At 40.5% G+C, this 23,228-nt stretch overlaps 1 protein-coding gene across 5 annotated transcripts in view; it reads left to right on the forward strand.

The window, feature by feature from the left end:
• LOC129722041 (protein charlatan) overlaps window positions 1–23,228 on the forward strand; it is a 73,948-nt gene that overhangs the window by 10,172 nt on the left and 40,548 nt on the right. The window contains exon 1 of one of the 5 annotated variants that reach the window (XM_055675235.1): window positions 13,156–13,440. The exons of the other annotated variants lie outside the window; for them this stretch is intronic. The gene's annotated coding sequence lies outside the window, so the exon portion shown is untranslated. Of the gene's footprint in view, window positions 1–13,155; window positions 13,441–23,228 lie in introns of those variants that run through there. 5 annotated transcript variants of the gene reach the window in all.

The raw sequence follows: 23,228 nt of genomic DNA on the forward strand, positions 1-23,228 counted from the left end.
GGCAAATATCATTATTATTGCTAGATCCAATCTCATATAAGCTTTCAATTATTATAGGAAAAACGAATATAACACAAAAATAGAACAAATTTCATTCTTTTGTTGATAGAAACTGTTTGTCATCAATACGAAAAAGAACGCATACTGGAATTTGTTTTCGATACAATTGCCAATTATTCGGGATCATCTGTATACTTTGGCTTGCGTTTTACAAAATCGTGCTATATTCAAATTTATTCATTTGTGCAGTCAGTAAGAAAGAACAGTCAAAATGACTAGAACTAAAATTATTTCGTGATTTACCCAAAACTAATTATGTATTTCGGTGTTTACGATAGTGTACTGGTACTGCAATATTGATTATGATACGGTTCCAGATCTTTTGTCTCCCGGTGGTGGCCAAATATCCAAAAACCCGTAAAGTATTTTGTATTGTGCGCAAATTAGTACAAAAAAGGTTGCACCACGAAGTTTGGATTACCGTAGGTTAATGTACAGCCATAAGTAACACTGTACATTTTACCACGGCAAGGCGAATCGCTTCGCGAAATTATTCGCGTTCACTATTTCATCGGCCTACCTTAGACCCCCCAGGCTGGTCTCGAAGTACGATGCTGGTCTAACTAAATATGAGCAAATTTTAAGGATTACGTCTGAAAATAAAAGGTAGAGATGACGCTCCGCTTTTACATGCGTTTGGTCATGAGTTCGAATATTAGTAAAATCTGATTGTTCGGCATCAGAAGAACTTTTGAGGCATCCTCAACGGTGGTTCAAAACGTTGTTTTGTTCTATTTTTTTGGCACAAACTCAAATTCACTGCTGCACCGGTGGTGTAAATTTTGTTTTATACCCGATCTAAATTGAAAAAAATTGAAACTGGTATACGTTTCGGTCTGATTTTGTCACTTTTTGGAACAAGAAATAGATCGTTCTAAAACCCTTTGTACGCTACCAATAGGTGGGTAAAATGTCATATTTTAATTGAATACCTCATTTTTACCTATTTCCATATAAGCGTTTTGCGAGTGCTGGGGAATAAACGAAACAAAGATTTTTCATGACAATTCACAATTCGTTTTCGGGGCTTTTCTGAAGAAGAAAATGAACAGGTTTGTCGTTATTGGCTTCAAGGAAACCGACCAGCAAAAGGGGGAATTCTGGAAGACCATAACCGTAGGTTCAACTAATTGGTTTGCAACCATCAGCCAACCATCAGACAACTATGTTGGCTATTCGTTAATCGCCTTAATTGTAGTGGGACTAGAGAAGTCCTCAAGAGGCCAGAAAAATGTTCCTCGAAGATACTCAACTGAAAACGTTCAAAATGGAGGCTTGTTTCAATATCCTCAAAACCAAACCCAAGTTTGAAAAATTGCGAGATTTTGAAAGATTGATGAGACGAAAACGGAAGATGAACATCTACGCGATTAGGCGACATCCATAAATTACGTAACGCAAAAAACCCGATTTTTGGACCCCCACCCCCCATATGTAACGAAACGTAACGCCAACACCTACCCCCCCATAAAAATTACGTAACGCTGCAGAAGGATTTCCTTGATAAAATTGCTCGTTTTTGGAGAATCTCTCCAGAGATTTTTCGTTACGTAACGTTTAACTCACCTCCCCCCCTCCCCTGTGTAACAAATCGTTACGCTCAAGGATACCCCCCTCCCCGCTATGAGCGTTACGTAATTTATGGATGCCGCCTTAAATATTTTGCGCTATTCTCCGAAGCCATACTTGTAGCAGAAATTTTCCGATCATACCAATCCATCCTGAGAAATGTCACTGACGCTTGGGTCAAGCCGTCAAATATGTAAAGTCTTGCCAAAGTAATCGTTTAATGTGAGTAAAAATGATCGAATTTCCGTTTGTTAAATATTGAGTGCTTTTCATTATAACAAGTCTCATAAACTGATAACATGGGGTATTGAATTGTTGACAGTGTGACAGATATCAGCGGTTTAAAACAACAAGATATACAACACCGGTGCGGAGAACGAAAAGTTGGTCTATATTAGCTGGTTCTATTCAGGTTTCGCTGGTGTAAATCTAGTATAAAGTTGTATCAAAAATGGACCACCGCTGAAGATGCCTTTACGTATGGGTTTACTCTCGAACTTATACTCCTACTTGACCCTTCCCTCACGCTAAATTCCAGAACAAAAAGTTACACACAGTAGAATTTATAAATCTTGATACCTGGCAGGGTAATTGATACTTGCGTACCTGGCCCCTCCAGTGCTAGTAAGTACCCTTCCAGAGACACAGGCTAGATTGAAAACGGTAGCGAAACCTTGCTTGCGACATATCAAACTTTAAGTTTTTGCAAAACACAATTGTTGGCGATCGGTGTTTGGCCACTTGGACAACTAACACAGTAATGGTATCCTTGTCTTGAAAGCCTTTGTAGAGTATGCGATATGGGGAATCATTTTTTCCTCAGTTCGTCGATGTTGATTAACCTTAGCATAGTTGCTTAGGTTTAATACTTACTCACCTTACCTTTGCGGCGACAGTCCGATTATCGATCCAATGCCTAATTCACAATACATAGTTATGTCATTCGGTCTTCATGACTATCATTCATTCGGGCTGTTATCCTCCAACCACCACTAGCACATATTACGCGGGCATCCTCGTCGACAACACACATCCAACGAGTGCGGGGTCTACCCTGAAGTTAACGGCCTCAATCGAGATTCTTTGCTAAATAAAGTTTTCGTTAATAGTTCCTCGGGAATTCTAGCTATATGCCCAGCCCATTGTAGTCTGCCGTGTTTTCTAAGATTCTAAGATCACCACCGCAGCACCAACGTCCGACGGGCTACCACGCTCTCTACCAGGCTATGTGTACTTTGTTTTGACAGAGTTTATGACAAGCTCAATTCTCGCAGCTTACCTCTTGAGAGATCCAAAGGCCTCTTCCACCGCTCTACGGTTAATTCCAATGATGTCGATGTCGTTCGCAAAACCTAGCTGCATACACGCCAGCCCTCCGTATAGCCTAGGTTTAATAGAGATGTCTACTTACTTAAGCAGCCTAGAGCCGTGGTATCGAGAATTTTCCTCCATTCTACTCGGTCCTGGGCTACTCGTCGTCAATTTCCTAGACGTCACGACACTCGCAGATCCGCTTCAACCTGGTCAAGCCATCTAGCACGTTGGGCCCCTCTATTCCTGGTGACGGTGGGGTCCTTGAAGAGAACCGATTTTATCGCACTGTTTTTCGGCATCCTCCTGACATGCCCGGCCCATCGTAGCCTCCCGACCTTCGTCAGGTGTATGATGGGAATCTCTCCAAGTAGTGCCTCCAGCTCGTGGTTCATAAGCCACTCTCCGCTTTCGGTTTGTACTCCACCAAATATTGTCCGCAAATACGGCTAGTGGCCGTGAGCAGCGTCACGGTTTCCAGTCCATAGAGAACTAGGGTCTAATTGGGGTTTTGCACATCGTCAGTTTCGTGCCGCGGCGTATGCTCCTGGATCAAAACGTACTGCGAAGGGCAAAGTAGGCTCGATTCAAAGCTTGAATACGTCATTGGATTTCCTTACTTGTGTTATTGCCGGCGGTTACCAGAGATCTCAAGTATACGAACTCCTCTACCACTTCGAGTTCGTCGCCGTCCGTGATCACCGTCCGTGGGAGGCGAATGTTGGTTTCTTTCGAGCCTCTTCCTTCCATATACTAAGTTTTCGACTCATTCATTTCTAGTTCAACTCTTCTAGCTTCCACTTTTAGTCTGGCGTTGATTGGCTCCGCCGTCGCTGAGTTTCCCGTGATAATGTCCAGGTCGTCTGCGAAGCTTATGAGTTCGTCGAATTACATTCTCAAGGGCAATGTTGAACAACGTGCGAGATAATCCATCTCTCTGCGCGCTTCGAAGGGATTCGAGAGTGTCCCCGACACGCACACGTAACACATCACTCGGTCTAAGTTAGCTTTGATAAGTCGTGTCAGTTTATCCGGAAAACCATAGTCGTGCAATATTGGTCATAGCAGGTCTCGATCGACTGTATCATACGCTGCCTTGAAGTCCACGAGAACATGATGTGTGGGCACGCTGTACTCCCGGCATTTCTGAAGGATCTGCCGGAGAGTGAAAATTTGATCCATAGTAGCGCGTGCTTGTGTGAAACCCGCATGATACTGCCCTACGAATTATTAATGGAGGTAGACAGCGGAGTGGAATCTGGGAGAGAACTTTGTAGGCAGCGTTGATCAGCGTTATGCTGCGGTAGTTGCTGCATTGTAGCCGATCACCCTTTTTATAGAAGAGGCATACAACCCCTTCTATCGATTCCTCCGGTAGTCTCTCTTCCTCCCAAATCCTAGAGATTATTTAGTGGAGTGCCGTTGTTAGTGCCTCTTTTCCATGTTTATAGAGCTCTGTCGCTGACCTGTCCTTGCCAGCGGCTCTGTTGTTTTTGAGTGACCCATGGGCGTAGCCAGAATTTCAAATAGGGGGGAGGGGGGCAAGCTCTTCAAAATTTCAGAAGTAAAAAAATGGTACACTAAGGTCGCTTTTTACGCGGCTTTTTTACGTGGATTCTGGAATTTACGCGGTTTTTACGCGGATTTCGAAATTTACGCGTTTTTTCTACGCGGATTCTGGAATTTACGCGTTTTTTTACGCGGCACGTATCCCCCGCGTAAAACCGACTGTAGTGTGTTTTGAAAAATAGAAATAAATACTAGTCTTTAGTGATTGTTACATCAAGGCAACAAGTTGTCCTTGACATCAGAGTGGTTCTTTACTGAAAACTCTTGAGTTCATTCAAACCTTCGGACATATTATTTTGGCGACGAGGATCTCAAGAATCCACGAACATGGCAGAAGATAGAGTTGATCAGCAGCTGCAACCGGGATTTCAAGATATGATTCACAAGATGACCCAAATTTTACAGCGGATAGCGGTCCAGCAGCAGCAGCTTCAGTATCAAACCCCGGAGCAGATTTTGGAGTCCCTCTTTTCGAACATCATAGAGTTAGTCTTCGACGAAGGAAACGGAGTTACGTTCGGACGTTGTTGTTTAACCGCTACCAGGACCTCTTCGAGAACGATGCAGGCCAGCTGAATAATGCGGCGAAGGTACGTTTACTTCTCCGGAAGCTGGACACCCATTCGCACAGCCGCTATCTCAACTACATCCTGTCAAAGTTTCCCAAGGACGTGAAGATTGAAGACACAGTCAAGATTCTCAATAAAGTTCTCTGGCATCAAACGTCAAACGTCCCGGAAGCGGTTCATGTGTCTTTTCAAGATTGTTGTTGTCCATCTGCCGATAAACACTCAGCAATCAGAGAGCACTCAACCGCTGTTCAAATATTGTTGACCTCAGCCAGGTTTTCACCCGACGTAATGTGCTGAACGAGCGTTCAATCGTGCATGTTTCCATGGTAGAGCAAGTGCAATTTGACCTGCTTTCTCAGTCGCAGGGAAGAAAGAACGGGTTTTAGCTAGCAGATCTATAAGATCCAACTCTTCCAAGTTTTTACGGTCTGCTCTCATACTGCTGCAATGTTAATACAAAGCTTCCACCTCTCCAACAAAATTGTCAACTTCATAAAAAATTACGAAATTTTCGGTTTTGCGCTTGAACTCTTCCAACTACATGCGTATTACGTTAGCGGGATGCAGCAAGGACAACGCGTAGGCAGGTGCACTATCTTCATCGAACCGTCCCAAGCAACAACTGAAACATAATAAAAAATAAATTGTGATCATTTGTTGCACTTCCGAGGTTTTGAGAAACATTTTTGTTACTACGATGAAATTGTAAAGAAACAAGCAACAACTAAAGTTGCATCGCTGCTTCAAAAAATTTTCCACTAACAACGTCATTCGCGTGGTTGGATTTGTTGTTGAAACGTGTAAACGGCATTTGAAAACCTAACCTTCACTGAATAGATCTAGTGGGTGGAGCATATAGGTTGCCAACGTGATGCTTGCAAGATACACAAAACAAACACACAAAAATACTTCTAAAAGTTTCTGTCATGTTCTAAAGCCATGTAACAGCAACTTTTGCCCGATCGTTCGCCTTATATTTGTTTTTGAGATGAGGTTATTTACTGCGTTGTAACATTTGCGTAAAAATCGTGTCTCTAATATAAAATTCAAATTCAAGAGAAAACAAGTCGTAGATTAGGTAAAATCAATAAATTGTTCTAACAGTGCGTCTTGAACTGTCCTACAGATCAGACGTTTTTTCGGTTGCTTGTGGACTGGTCTTTGACTGCCTATAGCTTCAAAGTTTGTGTTTTGCCAGTGTGTCTTTTAAAGACTACCTGAAAGTTATTTCCCATCAGTCTTTCTCAAGACTACCTACTTTTGAATTTAACATTTGTTTTAACTTTTTTCGTATCACCTGAAATGGCTGGACGGAAAAAGAAACCTCGCATCGCTGCGGGGAGGAAAAGAGAGGCATCTCTTTCTGACACTTCGAGTGTGTGTAGTGACAATCCTTTTGATATTTTGCCTGAGCAAGAAGCTGGTGAAATGGAAGTTATTAATAATGAAACTATACAAAATATAAAATCTTTAAAAAAGGAGAAAGTTCCACCTATTGTGGTAACTATTTCTTCTGAATTTAATATATTCAAAAAGGAACTTTCAACGTTTGTTTCTGACGTTAAAGTTACCTATCAAATTGGCCGTAGAGGTGAATGCCGCTTATTAGCCGACTCAGTAAAGGGTCGTGATCGTCTTGTTCAGTATTTAACTGACAAGATGTACAAATTTTTTACATATGACACCAAGAACGCCAAGTCGTTCAAGGTTGTCTTGAAAGGTCTCACCAACGATCAAACCGTTGATGAGATCAAACTTACTTTAACAGAATTACTTGGCATAGCCCCTACCCAAGTAATTTTCATGAAACAAAAATCACGAGGCGAAAACAGTCAGAGAACTGGAATTTCCCTTGTTAATTATTTAATTCATTTTAACCGCAATGAGGTTAACAACTTAAAATTTTTTGAAAAAGCACATGCTTTGTATAATGTGCGTGTAAAGTGGGAAATTTATAGGAAGTATGGCGGAGGTGAAAAGCATATCACCCAATGCCGTACTTGCCAACGTTATGGCCATGGTTCCAAATTCTGTAACATGGACCAAAAATGTCTTAATTGTGGAGACTCTTCTCACAAAAAGGACACATGTCCTGTGAAAGAGAGTAAAAATTTTCGCTGTGCGAATTGTAACGGCAACCATATGTCAAATTTTTATCAATGCCCAGTCCGTTTAGCAATTGTTAAGGCAAGGCAAGGTAAACAAAATTCAATTTCTCAATTAAAACCAACTTCAAAACAAAATTCTCCAAGCGTACCAGTGACGCATAGTTTACCTATTTCTCTGCATACCCGTTTAACTTATGCACAGGTTACAGGTAGTTCGAACATTATACCGCCTAGTGTTGGTAGTTCGAAAATGACCGTTAATATGGGTAAGCAAAACACGCTACAAAATAATTGTACACCAATCACTCCAGCTAATATTGCTACCGAAAATATTTTTTCTAATGTCAACTGCCTGGGGCCTATTACGGCAGGTAAACTTTCTTTTTTGCAACAGGCAATGTTCGATCTTATGAACGCCATGTTGCAGGCAAAATCAATGTTTGAAGCCATTCAAATAGGCACAAATTTTACTATTAAAATTGTTTCTAATTTAAAATTTAGCAATGATTTTAAATAAAACAATTAAAATATTAAATTGGAATGCTCGCTCATTGAAGGCCAATGAGAATGAGCTTTTTAATTTTTTAACAGTAAATAATGTGCATATTGCAATTATTACTGAAACATTTTTGAAACCTAACATAAAATTAAAATATGATCCCAATTACGTGGTTCATAGATATGATAGGATTCAGGGTTCCGGCGGTGGAGTTGCAATTGTTATTCATCGCCGAATCAAACATCGTGCTCTTCCCCATCTTGAGACGAAAGTTATTGAAACTTTGGGAATTGAAGTTCAAACTGAACTTGGGATTTTATTTATTGCCGCAGCATATTTACCATTTCAATGCACACGCGAGCTCAAAAATTATTTTAAAGGTGATTTACAAAAACTCACCAGAAATCGTTCGAAATTTTTCATAATCGGCGATTTCAACGCTAAACATCGTTCATGGAATAATTCTCAAAGTAATTCCAATGGCAAAATTTTATTCAATGATTGTTCTTCAGGATACTATTCTATTTTGTCTCCGAATAGTCCTACATGCTTTTCTTCTGTAAGAAACCCTTCAACAATTGATTTGGTGCTAACAGATCAAAGTCATGTATGTAGTGATTTGATCACACATGCTGACTTTGATTCTGACCATCTTCCTTTAACTTTTTCTTTATCACATGAATCAGTTTTAAACCCTATGAGCTCTGTTTTTAATTATAACAAGGCTAATTGGGAAAGATACAAAACTCATAATGAGAGAAATTTCAATAATGAGCTTGATTTGCAAAACGAAGTGAGTATTGATTCCGCTTTGGAAGCATTAAAATGTGCAATTGTTGATGCCAGGAATTATTCTGTTCCAAAGGCTCAAGTGAAATTTGATTCATCAATAATTGACGAAAATCTTCAACTTCTAATTCGTTTGAAAAATGTCCGCAGACGTCAATATCAACGTTCTCGTGACCCTGTTTTTAAAACTATTTATAAAGATTTACAGAAAGAGATTAAGCATAGATTTACTCTTCTGAGAAATCAAAATTTTGAGACTAAAGTTGAAAAATTGAAACCATATTCAAAACCATTTTGGAAGCTGTCGAAGATTCTTAAGAAACCTTCAAAGCCTATTCCAGTTTTAAAAGATGGTGAACGTTTTCTTGTATCCAATGAACAAAAGGCTCAAAGACTTGCTCAGCAGTTTGAGAGTGTTCATAACTCAAATTTGAATTTTGTGAGTCCAATTGAAAATTAAGTCACACGTTAATTTGATTTAATTTCTTCCCAGAATTTTTTACCTGCAGAAATAATTGAAACTAACTTGAATGAGATTAAATCAATTATTAAAAATTTCAAAAATATGAAAGCACCTGGTGACGATGGAATCTTTAATATACTAATCAAACATCTCCCTGAGAGCACAATGGAATTTTTAGTGAAAATTTTCAATTGCTGCTTCAAAATTGCATATTTTCCCAAATTATGGAAAAATGCAAAAATTACTCCCATTTTAAAACCGGATAAGAACCCAGCTGAAGTGGTCGATAACTTGACCAATCAGTTTGCTTTCTTCAATAAGTAAACTGTTTGAGAGAATTATTCTTAACAGAATGATTTCACACATCAACGAAAATTCAATTTTTGCAAATGAACAGTTTGGATTTCGCCATGGGCATTCCACAACTCATCAATTGCTCAGAGTTACTAATATGATACGAGCTAACAAATCTGAAGGTTATTCCACTGGAGCTGCTCTTTTAGACATAGAAAAAGCATTCGACAGTGTTTGGCATAAAGGTTTGATTGCGAAATTGCAAACTTTTAATTTTCCAATTTTCCTAATCAAAATTTTAAAAAATTATCTTACTGATCGAACTCTGCAGGTTGTCTATCAGAATTCAAAATCTGATAGATTTCCTGTCAGAGCAGGTGTACCTCAAGGTTCAGTCTTGGGTCCAGTCCTGTACAACATATTCACTTCAGATCTTCCTGATTTGCCTCCAGGATGCACAAAGTCATTGTTCTGCGATGACACAAGCATTTCCGTAAAAGGAAAAAGTCTTCGTGTCATATGCAGTCGATTGCAGAAAAGTTTAGATATTTTTTCTTCCTACTTGCAAAAGTGGAAAATCTCTCCCAATGCTTCTAAAACTCAAATGATAATTTTTCCGCATAAGCCTAGGGCTTCTTTCCTCAAGCCAAACAATAATCACGTTGTCAAGATGAATGGGGTTATTTTAAGTTGGTCCGACAAGGTTAAGTACTTGGGACTAATTTATGATTAAAAACTTATTTTCAAAGAGCACATTGAGAGTATACAAGCCAAGTGCATCAAATATACGAGATGTTTATATCCTCTCATTAACAGGAATTCTAAACTTTGTTTAAAGAACAAACTCTTGATTTACAAACAAATTTTTAGACCAGCAATGCTTTATGCTGTACCGATCTGGTCAAGTTGCTGTTCAACAAGGAAGAAAACGCTCCAAAGGATTCAGAATAAAATTCTGAAAATGATTTTGAAGCGTCCTCCTTGGTTTGGTACACTCGAATTACATAGACTTACTGGTGTTGAACCATTAGAAGCTATGTCAAATAAAATTATTAACAATTTTCGACAAAAATCGTTGCAATCCTCAATTGTTACGATAAGCTCCCTTTATAGCCAATAAGTTAGCAATTAAGTTAGTTGTAAGTTTACTTCCCCTTTCCTGACAAGTAGGTTTAAATCCCTACGAATGATAAGTCCTAATTGCGAAAGCAAACAAATCCTAACAATCAAAATTACAAATTTCTAACAGTGTTGAGAAGTCACCATTTGTGATTGGACACACATACTCATTATTTACTAATATTTATCATAAATACTTAAGCTACTAACAAATCCCCCCTTTAAAAAAAAAAAAAAATAAATAAATTGTTCTAAAAAAATCAAATAATGATAAATAAAACCCTGGCACCAAACTAAACGATAAGTTTATAAAAGCTTCGAGTCGTTGGGTACAAACAACGGGGTGGTGCGCTACGCGGCAGGGAGGGTCTACGATGGAAGGCGGACAGGTTGTAAATAAAAAGGTCGGATAGCAAATGTGCGGGAGAATTTTTGATTATAACCCGGAGGAGTGTAGTCGCGCGTTAAAGAACCAGTGTCGAAGTTTTGGCGGAATAAAGCCCTTAGTGAGACCTTTTGTGGCCAAATTGGAAGGCCATTTTGTACGCTTAGTTTTGGCGCGTCGTTGAAAACCGCGGCCGTGGTGAAAGGCGAGTTAAAGCCAGTTGAAGTCATCCATAGTGCAACAGTGACACCCTCCGGGTTACCCGCCAGCCAATTATCCAGCGATCGACAAGCCGGTGCTTCGCTTGTGACGCCCCACTGGTGACCACCGACGCCGCTGCGTCCGATACTACAACGCCCAGCTGGCCAGAAGACCGGATCCGACCAAAGAATCCACCGCATCTCTAAGTCAACGAAGCAGCCACCCGATCAGCATCTACACCCCCAGCGAGCGGAGTGCCCGACGGACGCTTCATCGCGAAAAAAAAGATATGCGCAAGTAATATTATCCCTACTAACCTTTCCTTCCCGCGAAAAGTAATTATAATAAAACTAACGTAATTTTCAAGCTGTTCTTTGTTAAAATAATTCTGAGCCCTTTTGACTTGTTTCCGCTCAGTGTTAGTGTATAATCTATAAATTTCGCTCAGTGACCAACGGTATAGGTGGGTTGAAAGTCCACCCGATTGAATTTTCTTCAGGAGACCAAAGTAACGACCCGAAGCTGGGAAGTAAAAAGCAGCTAGAAGTAAGTGAATTGTAACATATTCAAAGATAAATCGCTATACAGACAATCTCTTTCCAGTCTGACCATTTGTCATTTTACAATCTTACCATGTTGTTATCAAATTCCATGCATAAGTTCATACACATTGCGGTTTCATTCTTGTAACTTGTGCTGAAACAACGAAAATGTTGCAATTGGCTCCACCTCCTGCGCTTTTTTCGTCATTGTATAAGAAACTGAGATGTAACTGCAACTCAATTTCGCATAAGAATTTGTTGCTGTAATGCACAAAGTTCATACTCGAAACAAATTTTGCTGCTTGGGGTGTTTCCAGTGAGGTTACAATAGAATCAATCTCTCGATTAAGGGGGGGGGGGGGGGGAAGCTTGGAAAACATTTATAATGACGACGTAATTAACGAAACAAAGAAAGAGAGGAGAGAATCTCTCATTGTTACTTAGGTCCTTTTGAAAAGTTACGCGAGAAATGTTAAATTTTATGTAATACAGAAACGGCTTATTACGGCATATTAATCTATATGGCATTTCCAACAAATTGTACAGCATTACTATAGCCCTCTGAAAATAGAGATAGGAACCAAAACTAAACAATAATTAACAAATGCCGAATATAGAACTCATAATTTACTATGAGAAGTAAAAGAAAAAAAAAGATTCAAAATAATATTCTGTTTTGTTTGTAGGCTTCGCATAAATTGTTTTCATACAAAATATTTAAGGGCTAAGGAAATTTGGTTAATTCTTTAGCGGCAGTTTTACTTGAATTAATATAAAAATATGTCAAATATTGTCTACTTTATTATCATAAACTAAAAGTCAATAATAGCATAAAAACCAACGAAGTTAGTTCTCTCCTTTTGTTGCATCACAAGCTGTAGCCAATCCCCTGTGGTCCGTGTTTCAGTTGGCTCACAATAAATAAGCCCTCCACGCAAACTCGCATCGAAGGGCAAAATTTTCCATCACAGCGGCGTGCCGTTTACCGCACGGCCAACAACAAAAGCCTTTGACTCAGTGGGTCGTTTTCCGCCCGTCTGCGACCATACAGAAACAATCTCGAAACCGGTTTGAAAACTCCTTCGTACAACATTCGCACTCATACACAGTCAAATGTACACCCAAAGCCGCCATCCGCCGCCCGTACCACAACGACGACGGTAGGTAAAAAAATATTCACTACCCATATCACAACCCACCACAGCAAGCCGACAGTGGATTCACCACCGCATTTTTGTTGTTGCGCCTATATCAGGCTACCACACCATTGCAACAAGGAGTCCATGCACACTACGACTGACACGGCAACCGTCGTAGCAGGCGATCTCCGCAGTTCGAACGAGATAAAGGAAAAGCTAAAACCACCTCAGCTAGCCTTGATCATGTGCTCAGTTCAGTGCAGGTACAGCCGCGATGCGGTGTCTACGATTGCCTGTTGACTGGAGGCCGCTCCTTGAACCGCTGTGTGGGTGAGGCTGAGGGAGTTTTTGGGTGGGTTGCTCTCGCCGGCCCGCTCATATGTGCATCAGTATGCGAGAGAGGAGAGCTACAATTTTTGCACTATACCTTCGCCTTCTGCCCAGGGTGCGCGCGGTTGTAGTCGTGAGGGCAGCAACTCGCCCGAACGAGAAAAACAAACGGGAATCTCAACACAGTGCAAGCTGCCGCGCCGTAGCTACTAGAGCTAACAGCACGGAAAGGAGACCCACCACATTTCGAATTTCAATACATCGCCAAACGCCGGAGTGGAGACACGCAGATTTTCTCTCGTAGTGGATGCGCGTTTGTTCGGGTTGTGTGTGCTTTTTCAGTGGGATTCGGAAGAGAATCTGAAGGGACAACAGGTTTTCGGTGCCCTATTATTGCTTCGCAGGGCTTTACGGTGATAAAAAGACTAATTCGAATGTGCTTTGATTAGTGTATGTGAGCATATTTAAGGTTATTTCCGGTAAGACGAAGGTAAGCACATTTTTTCTTCCTCCTAAACCCTTATGTCTAGTACGGAAGCACATGGGGTGTACTTTTCTGATTTGCTATCCAATGCCGACAATAGTTTTTTACCCAGTTGCTCCACTGATGGTTGCCTTGGTGGTAGCAACAGGAACAGGCGAAAAAAAGTTCGTCAGCTAGTCAAACTCCCGGCTGTCATTGAGGCATTCGTACGCTACTGGCTGCTGCTGCTACTGCTGTCTACAGTGTAGGAGCTGATAAAGCGCGCTGGTAGAGCAGGCAATCGCCGCCGCGAAGCAAACGAAACGAGGTTAGCCAGTGGGTGGACCGCCGCCATAAGTTTTCTTTTTTTCGCTCTCCATCCTCCCCGTTCCTTCCTGTCGCCCGCTACACCCAGCCAGTGTACGACGAGTGGTAAAGCGTTCGCTTGCGCTCGTGTCGCTTGCTGGCTGCTGGCGGTCGGTCTGTTGTTGCCTGGTCCTGCCTGCTGCGTGCTGATATGTGTGTTGGTTGTTATTGCATTTTTTGATGGTCAACTCTCCACTTTGCGCACTCTTCCTGGTTGACCAGTGCCGAAACGCGCTCTTGATCTTTGTCGCTTCTTTGTTTCGGGCAGGCACGAATGAAAAACTTTTGTGATTAATCAAAATATTTTCTGTTTTCCTGCAGTATTGTTAATTTTGTGCAAAACAGTAGTGCACTGATAATTGGGATGCTTGCTTAACGCCCTGTTTGATTATAGAAGATATTTCAAGTGAAACCACTAAACAGGTGTCTACTATATCTTCCCATTGTATAAATAGGTCACAAGTACGCTAATTCTAGATTACGTTTATATATATAAATTTCCATGTTAAAGTATTTCTACATTCGAGGCTTCTATGTTGGCCATATATCGAAGAATTTATTATAGTAGCAATGCCTATGCGAAATCAAAGTTCGTTTGTTTTTCGACTCTACTTTTTAGTTTGTTTCATGAAGGTAAAATCCATGAAGATGCACCAGGGCCGGAAAATCTATCCGCAAACTATTCAATAATAATGCAATTGCAGCAATAGTATTCAAACTTTAAAAGGTATCAAATAACGCCAGACTCGACTTTTTCACTCGAAATTGTTTGCAACAATCTTCCGCTTTTTAATTTTTCTCTCGTTAACTTGCTCAAAATATTGTTTCACATCAACTTTGATAACTCAACTATTTTATGTCTTCACGGTAATGGTCTAAACGATAGTTTTGGCAAGTACAACTTTTGTGAATAATTCATTAGAGTGTTTAATAGAAAATAATTGTTTTACCAAGGATCGACAATGTAGTGAAAACCCTGATTTTGAACTTCAAAGAGCCAAGATACAACTAGTTTTCTGTTTAGAAAACACAATTTCAGGACCAGTTTTGGGATTGTGTGTATCTCATTCATTAACTTATTTATAAATGATAAATACCATCCTTTTCGCTTTGAGGTGAAACGGTACAGAAGCCAGAAATGGCCGACTTCGAGTTTTTAAAGGCATAAGACTTGTAAAAAAGGTAGTGCAAACACATCCTAATGTTTGCTTCACCCCAGCAAGTAGTGCCTTTGAGAAATCGAAGTCGGCCATTTCAGGCTTCTTACCATTTTACCTTAAGCCTATACAAAATTCATTACAACAGTTTTATGAAAAAACGGCCAAAAGAAGAAGCTTTATTAAGTTTATACTGATGAAATTATTCAATACTAAGAACATATAAAAAATGTCGAATAAAAAATAACTATCTTTCAATAACTGCTTAGTTTAAATATATTGCTGGTGGAAAAATGGCTCTACCGCCACCCGTAAGTAATAATTACGTTTTAAAAGAACGTTCAGCTCACGCACACATTCTACAGTGGGGCCATCGAGTGCCATTTACGACATCGTTTTCCACTCGAAGAAAGAAGTGACAGACAAACAGCAAGGATATGACTCACACTGCGAGCCCAACTCCGTGCTGTCTTCAGTGTTGTAAATAGACAAGAAAATTGTAGTCCACATACGAACTGCCGTTCAAAATGTACTGCGCCAAAAAAAAAAAAACGAAGAATAAAACGAAAAACTACTATCCGCCTAACACAACACCCACCCCCACCCACCACCCCTCGCGTGCTAGGGCACCGGGCGCGCCTGGAAGACACACCGTAACCACGATCGCAACCGGCTTTGCCAAAGCCAGGGAGAAAATATAACCTGATGCGCCACCAGTGAACGAGCAGGCGGTCGGACGGCTAAAACGAAGAAAAAGAACTCACCCCTCAAACGTGCCTTCACTGACGTAGTCTCCGTGTGTCGTTCGTTTATCGCTAACGTTGGCTCTACGGATGCGATCAAGAGGAAACTTGTTCCGCTATAATTGCTCTCACTCTCTCCCTCTTTCTCTCTCGCTTGAAATCCCGCTCACATTGCGGTCGCCTTTTCCACGACGGGAAGCATGTAGAGACGACCAAAAACACAGATCACAGGCCGCTTGAGGATCGTCCCGATTGCTGTGTTTGCAAGTGTGTGTGCGTAATTTTCAGCACAAGAGCAAATATCCAATGTTGTGTCGCAGTTATAAAGCAATAAAGATTCCAGCTGCTGCCTTTGGTGTTGTTTTTTCGAAGTTCCTTTGGATGAATCGTACGCCCCATTCGCGATCTAGTGCATAACAACAAAGGAAAAGTATTTTCCCAACGCACACAGTATTCCCTGTGGGGTCTCCATCACCTGACAGACTACTGGTACGTCGACGTCGCAGAACGAGTGTATGTGTATGGGTTTTGGAATAATCCATCCCACTTCACAGCGATGGTTCAGCCGATAGCCTACTTTTTTCGGGTTTGGTTATCACCTTTGGACTAATATTCATTTCAGTTACCAGTGTTCTAAGTAGGAGATGCTGTTGTGGACCTTTTTTTTTGAACCCGGTTCTTTTTCATTAGTGCCATTAGATAAATTTTTTTCTGCATTCCGCTCCATTTATATTTCAAAAGGTTTTTTGTAGTAATTTCAAATAATTACAATATGTTTATTTTAGTCGAACATTTTCGTACAAGATTTCAATGTATTTTACCAGTTTAAGTTAAGTTAGACAAGCATCGTACATCGAGGCCAACTAAGATGCAAAATATACCTTGATAGTGCGAATGTTAGCAGTTGGTGCTTTCTCTACGAATCGTAGAGTTTAGTACAGAATAAATGCACATTTGTAAAACCTCGAAATACTGACAGGAAAGGTTGATATATAAAATACCAAATACTATTTTCAAAATGGACTTAGTTTAATAGTTTCGCTAAGGCCTACAATGTACGTATAGCTTCAAAATACAAAATTTGGACAACTTGAATGCCCTTTAAATGGAAAAGCGCTTTGAACGAAGAGAAAAGGCAGTGGATTATTTCCTTCGCACGTGTTGGATCATAACCTGCGTTAAATGGACACGCGTCCATGCGAAAAGACTGTGTTTACTATTTTACGGCTATAATGCACTCTGGTGCCTTCAGGTGAACCTCTTGGTAACTTCACTTGTGAAGAAAAAGAGTAAAACCAAACCCTTTGCAGAACGACACCATTCGTCCGAAGGGGGATTCACATGTCCGAGCAACTAACCCACGTCACCTGACGGACTGACGGTGATGATGATGATGGTTTTCTACCTACCTGTGCCCCGCTGTGTGGCGGTCGGGTTAACCTTGTGTTAGTGTTAGCCCCTGGTGGGAGGAGGTACAAGGCATAAGCAACACGGCAGCATAACTGCTTTAGGGGAAACGACGATCTTCAACCTTGCGTTGCCCTTCGACGTTTCATGTGTTGCGTTCAGATTTGCTTGTTTTTCGTGAGTGATAAATTTTCAGCTGCCGCCACAACAGGCTAGAGGATCGGCATTTCGTTTGTAGTGCCAAACCGCGGCATTTCGTTTGTAACCGCCAAAGCCTCGGACAGCGTTCAGCATTGAATACCTGTATACGTATGCGACATTTAGCGCTTAGCTCATCATTATGCTGAGTTCGAGATGATGGTGTCTCCATTTCGGAAGGCGATAATTTTATTGAGTCACCACCCATCGCATCGTTTCGGTAAAACAGCATAATCAAGTTACCATTTCCGTGCGATTTTAGAATTCTCGAACGCCAATAATCATGATATAATATAAAGATAAAATATAATATGACCTGTTATCAATACGTTTTCCACCGTTTACAACCGCAGTAATTCTGTGGCGTAGAAGCTCACCTTTTTCCTGCGTTCCACCATTTCAGTACCTTTGTGAAATAAAAGACGCCAAAAAAAACCACTTCCCCCTCACGGATACTTCAAAACACCCATCCGCGGCGAATGAAGAGCATGTTTATTAATAGCACAGCAATCAAGAAGCAGTCCTCGGCGGTTCCAACCGAAAGAACAACCAGCATATGGACACCAAATTCATCTTCGCTCTACCCGGATGTCCCACCATCCTCCACCACTACCACCCGAACTTCCTCATCGTATCTGTTGTTCGTCTTGTCTTGTAAATGTTTTCTGCTTGCGTTGCATTCACACCACGATTACTTCTTGCTAGTGCTTCGCCCCATTCCACCCCTGCTGGAAGGTTTTTCGCTGCTTGCTGGGATGTTTCGCCTTTGTTTTTTTTTTTCATCTGTAGCGCTTGGTGCCGGAGCATGCATAGGCAACGCAACGCGATTTCGGAATCCTCCCTTGCCTCAACCCACATACACAGCTACTATGATCCTTGGACGTCGATGTGTTGGTGTCACGCTGTGCAAGCGGTTGTCTTTCGCTGCGTAAAAATTATGACGATGCGAGGCTACGTGGCACACTGCGTAGGAGAGAGAGAAAGCACTGCTAGGTTTGTACTAGCAGAACCACAAAGTGCGAAGGAATGCGGGAGAAGCTGCGATGGTTTCTTCTGATTCCCAATTTATTTTGGCCTTGTAGGAAATCTGCACCCTATTTGTTAGGTCGTGTCTAGTCAATGGGTGGGGTGATGTGTAGGTTTTTGCGTTTTTTTTTATCATTCATAGTTTTCTTGGTTGATTCTGATGGAGTAGAAAGAATGAGGTGGGATTCTTGGAAAGAAAGCAACAAATTTTCAGACACATGCACGTGCAAAATAATTTACTTGTAATTTGCTTGAAAAGTTATTTGAATTTCATTATTGTTGCTCCCAATTTCAGAATATTACCAAAATAATTTTGATTTTTTTTTTGTAAAGTTGACATCACGGTACTGTTTCTGAATTCTCACACTGTTCAACATAAAAAAAAGTATTCAACCTCAATGTTTCACTTCATCCTGACCAATTTTACAATCAACACGTTTTTTCATGCATAAATCGAAATGGGAAGCTTCTTCACGATAGTAGGGGTACTGGGGGTAAGCCCGGCCCCCTAAGGGAAATGATTCTTCAGTAGCACTTGATGGCGAATATTGTTATATTTCTTTCACAAAATCATTGCCCATATTGTTTTCTACAAGATATGAAGGTTTTCAGTACTTTAAAACTGTTATTTTACAAGAAATAGTGAAGTTTTGAAACTAAGGTAAAAACGACGTTTAGCAATCAGTGCGGGTGAAACCGGCACCCCTTGGGGGTAACACCGGCACCTAAGTTTGTTCATGGTTTTACTAGAACTAACTGACCCAATTTGAATTCGGAAAACGCCGAATGAGAAATCTTACATTTCTGTATGTTACTGTTGAATTTGGTTGTTGTCGGTTAGCTGGTTCTGGGGAGATTGCCGGAACAAGTTCCGGGGAACATCATGTAAAATCAATTAAAGAATTCGATACTCGGCAAGCCTATCATGTGGCACTTCAAATTATATTATTAACTAGTTTCATCGAAGCCAGGATCACATTGAGCACACCGGAGCATATTTCAAATACCACCGGGAAAGCCGTCAGTTTTGCGACTTGATTCAGTACATTTGACACCTCCAATAACCCTTGGAATCATTCATAAATCACAGAAGAGCTTGAGTGCATGGTTCTAAGTCAATTAATTAATTTATTTATCAGCAAGACATCGGTTATAGATGAGAAATATGTGTCAGTAACATCCAACTAGCCTCAGACCATGTCGGGCTTACCCCACTCACTGGGTGACGGTGGGGTAAGCCCGACATGGTCTGAGGCTAGTTGGATGTTACTGACACATATTTCTCATTTGTTTAAAAACACATTTGTTTAAAAAGATTATTTCTACAAATTTATGGCTTCAATTTACTTCAGATCGAATTCCTGTGATTGCTAACAATGCAGGCAATAAATTGTAGAGCAACGAAAAATTATTTTAGTCTTTCCAAATGAATAAAAGCTTACGTTCCACTCACGAAAAATTACATCCGTTTAAGCATTTGCTGCAGTAGCGTATGTTTTGTCTATTATTTTGTGTCTTAAAATGTCTAAAATATTAAATACCAACACTTCACATATTCCAAAACACAGTTAATTAGCGTTTTCTAGTAAAATCCTAGGGGTGACGGTCTTACCCTCAGTGCCGGGCTTACCCCCAGTACCCCTACACAAACTGCTCCTAGAGCATCAATTCCTATACTGGGAAATCTAACATTTATACCTGTTGCGGAATTCACCAGTAAAGACGTCGTGGTAATACAACTGGAGGTTCCAACGACTCGAGGGATAACGAAGATCGCTTCTACCAATTTCCCAGTTGCGCTTGTTCAACACTGCAAACTAAAAAGCAGTGATACCTGATCGTGCGGCGCTGAAAGAGGTGACGAAAAGCTGTGGCGATCGAATTGCGTCAGAAGATGGCTGAAACGCAACAGTAGGCCGAAACGTCACGCAAAGTAATAGAAGTTTTGTAATTGTTCACCGAAAAATATCAAATAATACGATACATAGAAAGCAAACAGCCCATCATAGGATCTAGTGCAAATACCCACCACATTGTTTGGGGTAGCAGTAACATCAATGTGAGAGGTGATGGTTTGCTATCTAATTTCCTATAACATAAACATTTGTAATTAAGGTCATGGTCCAACATTTGCTACCAGCATTGAACAAAAAGTTATTGATCTAACGCTTTGTAGCCTGAAAATATTTGGTATGATTGATAATTGGTATGTGTCAAAAGAAGAATCATTATCGGATAGTAAACAAATTATTTTTAGCTACGGGAACTGGTGACTAGAAAGTTCAGGGATCCAAGAACAACAAATTGGGATAGCTATCTTTACTCTCACACACTCAAGAATTCTGTTTTAGTGGCCGACATCTCTTCCACCGAGCAACTCGACATTGTTTGTTCATCTTTTCTAACCAATATAAAAGAAGCCTTCGAAGAAAGTTGCCCGTTGAAACAGAAAACTTCTAGTAAGGACGTATCTTGGTGGAACATAAACTCAAAAAGCTTAAAAAATCATCTAAAAGGCTTTTTAAGGTGAAACGGGACGTGGTCGCGATCAACTCGAATTTTGCAATCTAATTTTTTCTTGATTTATGAAGACTGCGTACATGAAACTTTGATCAATTGTTTTCACAACTGTTGCATGCCTGAAGTAGCAATTTGAGTGCTGTTTATTTAGTGGAAGCCGAATTTTTTACGATCAAAATACAGAAGTAAAAAGAACGCTAACCTCAAAATTGTATAGGAAAAGGCCACAATCCCGTTTCACCTTAACAAAACCAAAATTACCGGCAATTGACAGAGTATGAAAGCTGTCTAACAGAATAAAATCTAGAGATTCGTTGATCAAAGAGAAAGGATTGGAAGCTAACATATGAGCAAGTTTAAAATATGCCTGTTGTGATTAGACTCCATAAAGGCTCCATAAAGATCACACTAATGGACATGGAAATCTAAAAAATGAAAACGGTCAGTTCACAACAGATTCTCAGGAACCATTTAGTGTCATGATGGATACACACTTCTTAGGCTTGACTCAATTGACCTCTAAAAACGCACAGGACTTCTACATAGCACAATTTAGCTCAATTCAGGACGGGGTAAAGCTGAAGAATTAGCCAGTGTAATATTTACGAAGTCAAGAGCGGATGCATTCCTAGTAAATAGCAAGAAGTTCGCGCCATATTTATTCCTAAGGCTGGAAAACGTGACGGGACGAGTTTTAATGCATATAGACCAATCAGTCTAACTTCTATCATTTTGAAAATGATGGAAAAAATCATTGACCTACATATCAAACTACATATTTGAACAGAAGACCCCTGAACAAATTCCAGTTTGCCTATCAATCTGGTAAATCAACTGAAACAGCACTTCACACGTTGGTTTGAAAACTAGAAAGGTCTTTCGATGCTAAAGAAATCTCACTAGCGGTTTTTCTTGACATTTAGGGTGCACCTGGCAATGATTCCCACGAATCTTCTATGCCGATGGCTCTGAAATGGGTGAATCTACAGGCGCTGGAGTTACTGGATCAGGAATCGATATATCAAATCCAATGGGACAGTGGCCCACATGCACACATATTTGTTTGACTAGGAGATATTATATAATAGGTATGCAAAAATCTGTTCTCAGATAGTCAAGCAGCCCTCAATGCATTAAAAGCATACACATGTCAGCCGAAGTTAGTATGGGACTTCATTTTATTCCTATGTGGGACTGCATTTTATCCCTGACTGTCACTGTGACATGGAAGTAAACGAAAAAGCCGATCTCTAAGCAAGGATTGGTTCTTCAACTACATTCGTCGAGCCGAAGCCATTCTGTAGGGTATCTACAACCTGTTTGAAATCAGAGCTCAAAAGCTGGGAAACAATGATGATTGATGGCAACTGAAAGCTTGCTCCAAAGCAAGACAATCTAAACTGTACATTACACTATGTAATAGAATCACACGCAACCTACTGAGTATGAATAAAGCTTATCTGAGTACGTTAACTGGCCTCCTGACTGAACACTGTCGAGTAGGTTTCACCTCAAAAAATAGCTTAACGGACGGATGACGTATGTCTTTTCTGTGACCTTGAAGTCGAAACTTCGGAACATTTACTGTGCAAGTGCAACGCATTGACTCAGCGAAGACTGTGCGTTCTTGGAAATGGTGTCCTTACGCCTAACGGGATATGATCTGCTGAACTAATGAAGGTCAGGAACTTCATCAAAGAAGTCACACCTGCCTGGGGTGAACTATCATTAATACCCAAAGTGATGAAACGAACTGACAGTGCAAGTTACGCGCAGGCTTCGTTTTTCTCATCTTCATCTTAAAGAGAAAGAGTTTTCTTCCCTCTTAACAACTGCGAGCTTACATTCAATGTGCATCACACCATCTGCTGTAGAGAGAGCGCAGAGTAATAGTTTCTCTGACGAAAAAACGCTCCTAATTTGACAGAGCATCCGCGCACGCAAGAAAAATGAAATAAATTGCTCGGCGTCCAACTGAGCATTGCGTTACCGTTCTCATCGCTCTGGGGTGCGGCAAAAACAGTATAAAATCGAACTTTCTGCAGAATAGGCACCCATGGTGAGTTGGGAATCTTCCTATAATATTAAATTCGAAAACGATTAGGATGTGGCTTCAATGTGAACCTAAATGTTTTGATATTTGGCCAACTTCTCTTTTAGTAAAGGAGAACTAAAACTACTCCCTCTTAAACTGTGAGAGCAAATGTTTATCCCTAACACGTGATGATAAAGAGTGAAAAGGAACCCTGCGACTGAATTACTCTACGCCTAAATGTGGATAATTACTCACTCTGCGTGAGAGAAAGTCTAGTTCTCCAAGGGGTTTGGCAGGTAGAGAAGGAAATTTGGGCAAAAATCAAGAGAACGGAAGAAGCCTGGTTACGCGGAGTATACCATA

Source organism: Wyeomyia smithii, chromosome 2 (assembly GCF_029784165.1).
Source record: "Wyeomyia smithii strain HCP4-BCI-WySm-NY-G18 chromosome 2, ASM2978416v1, whole genome shotgun sequence".
Lineage (NCBI taxonomy): Eukaryota > Metazoa > Arthropoda > Insecta > Diptera > Culicidae > Wyeomyia > Wyeomyia smithii.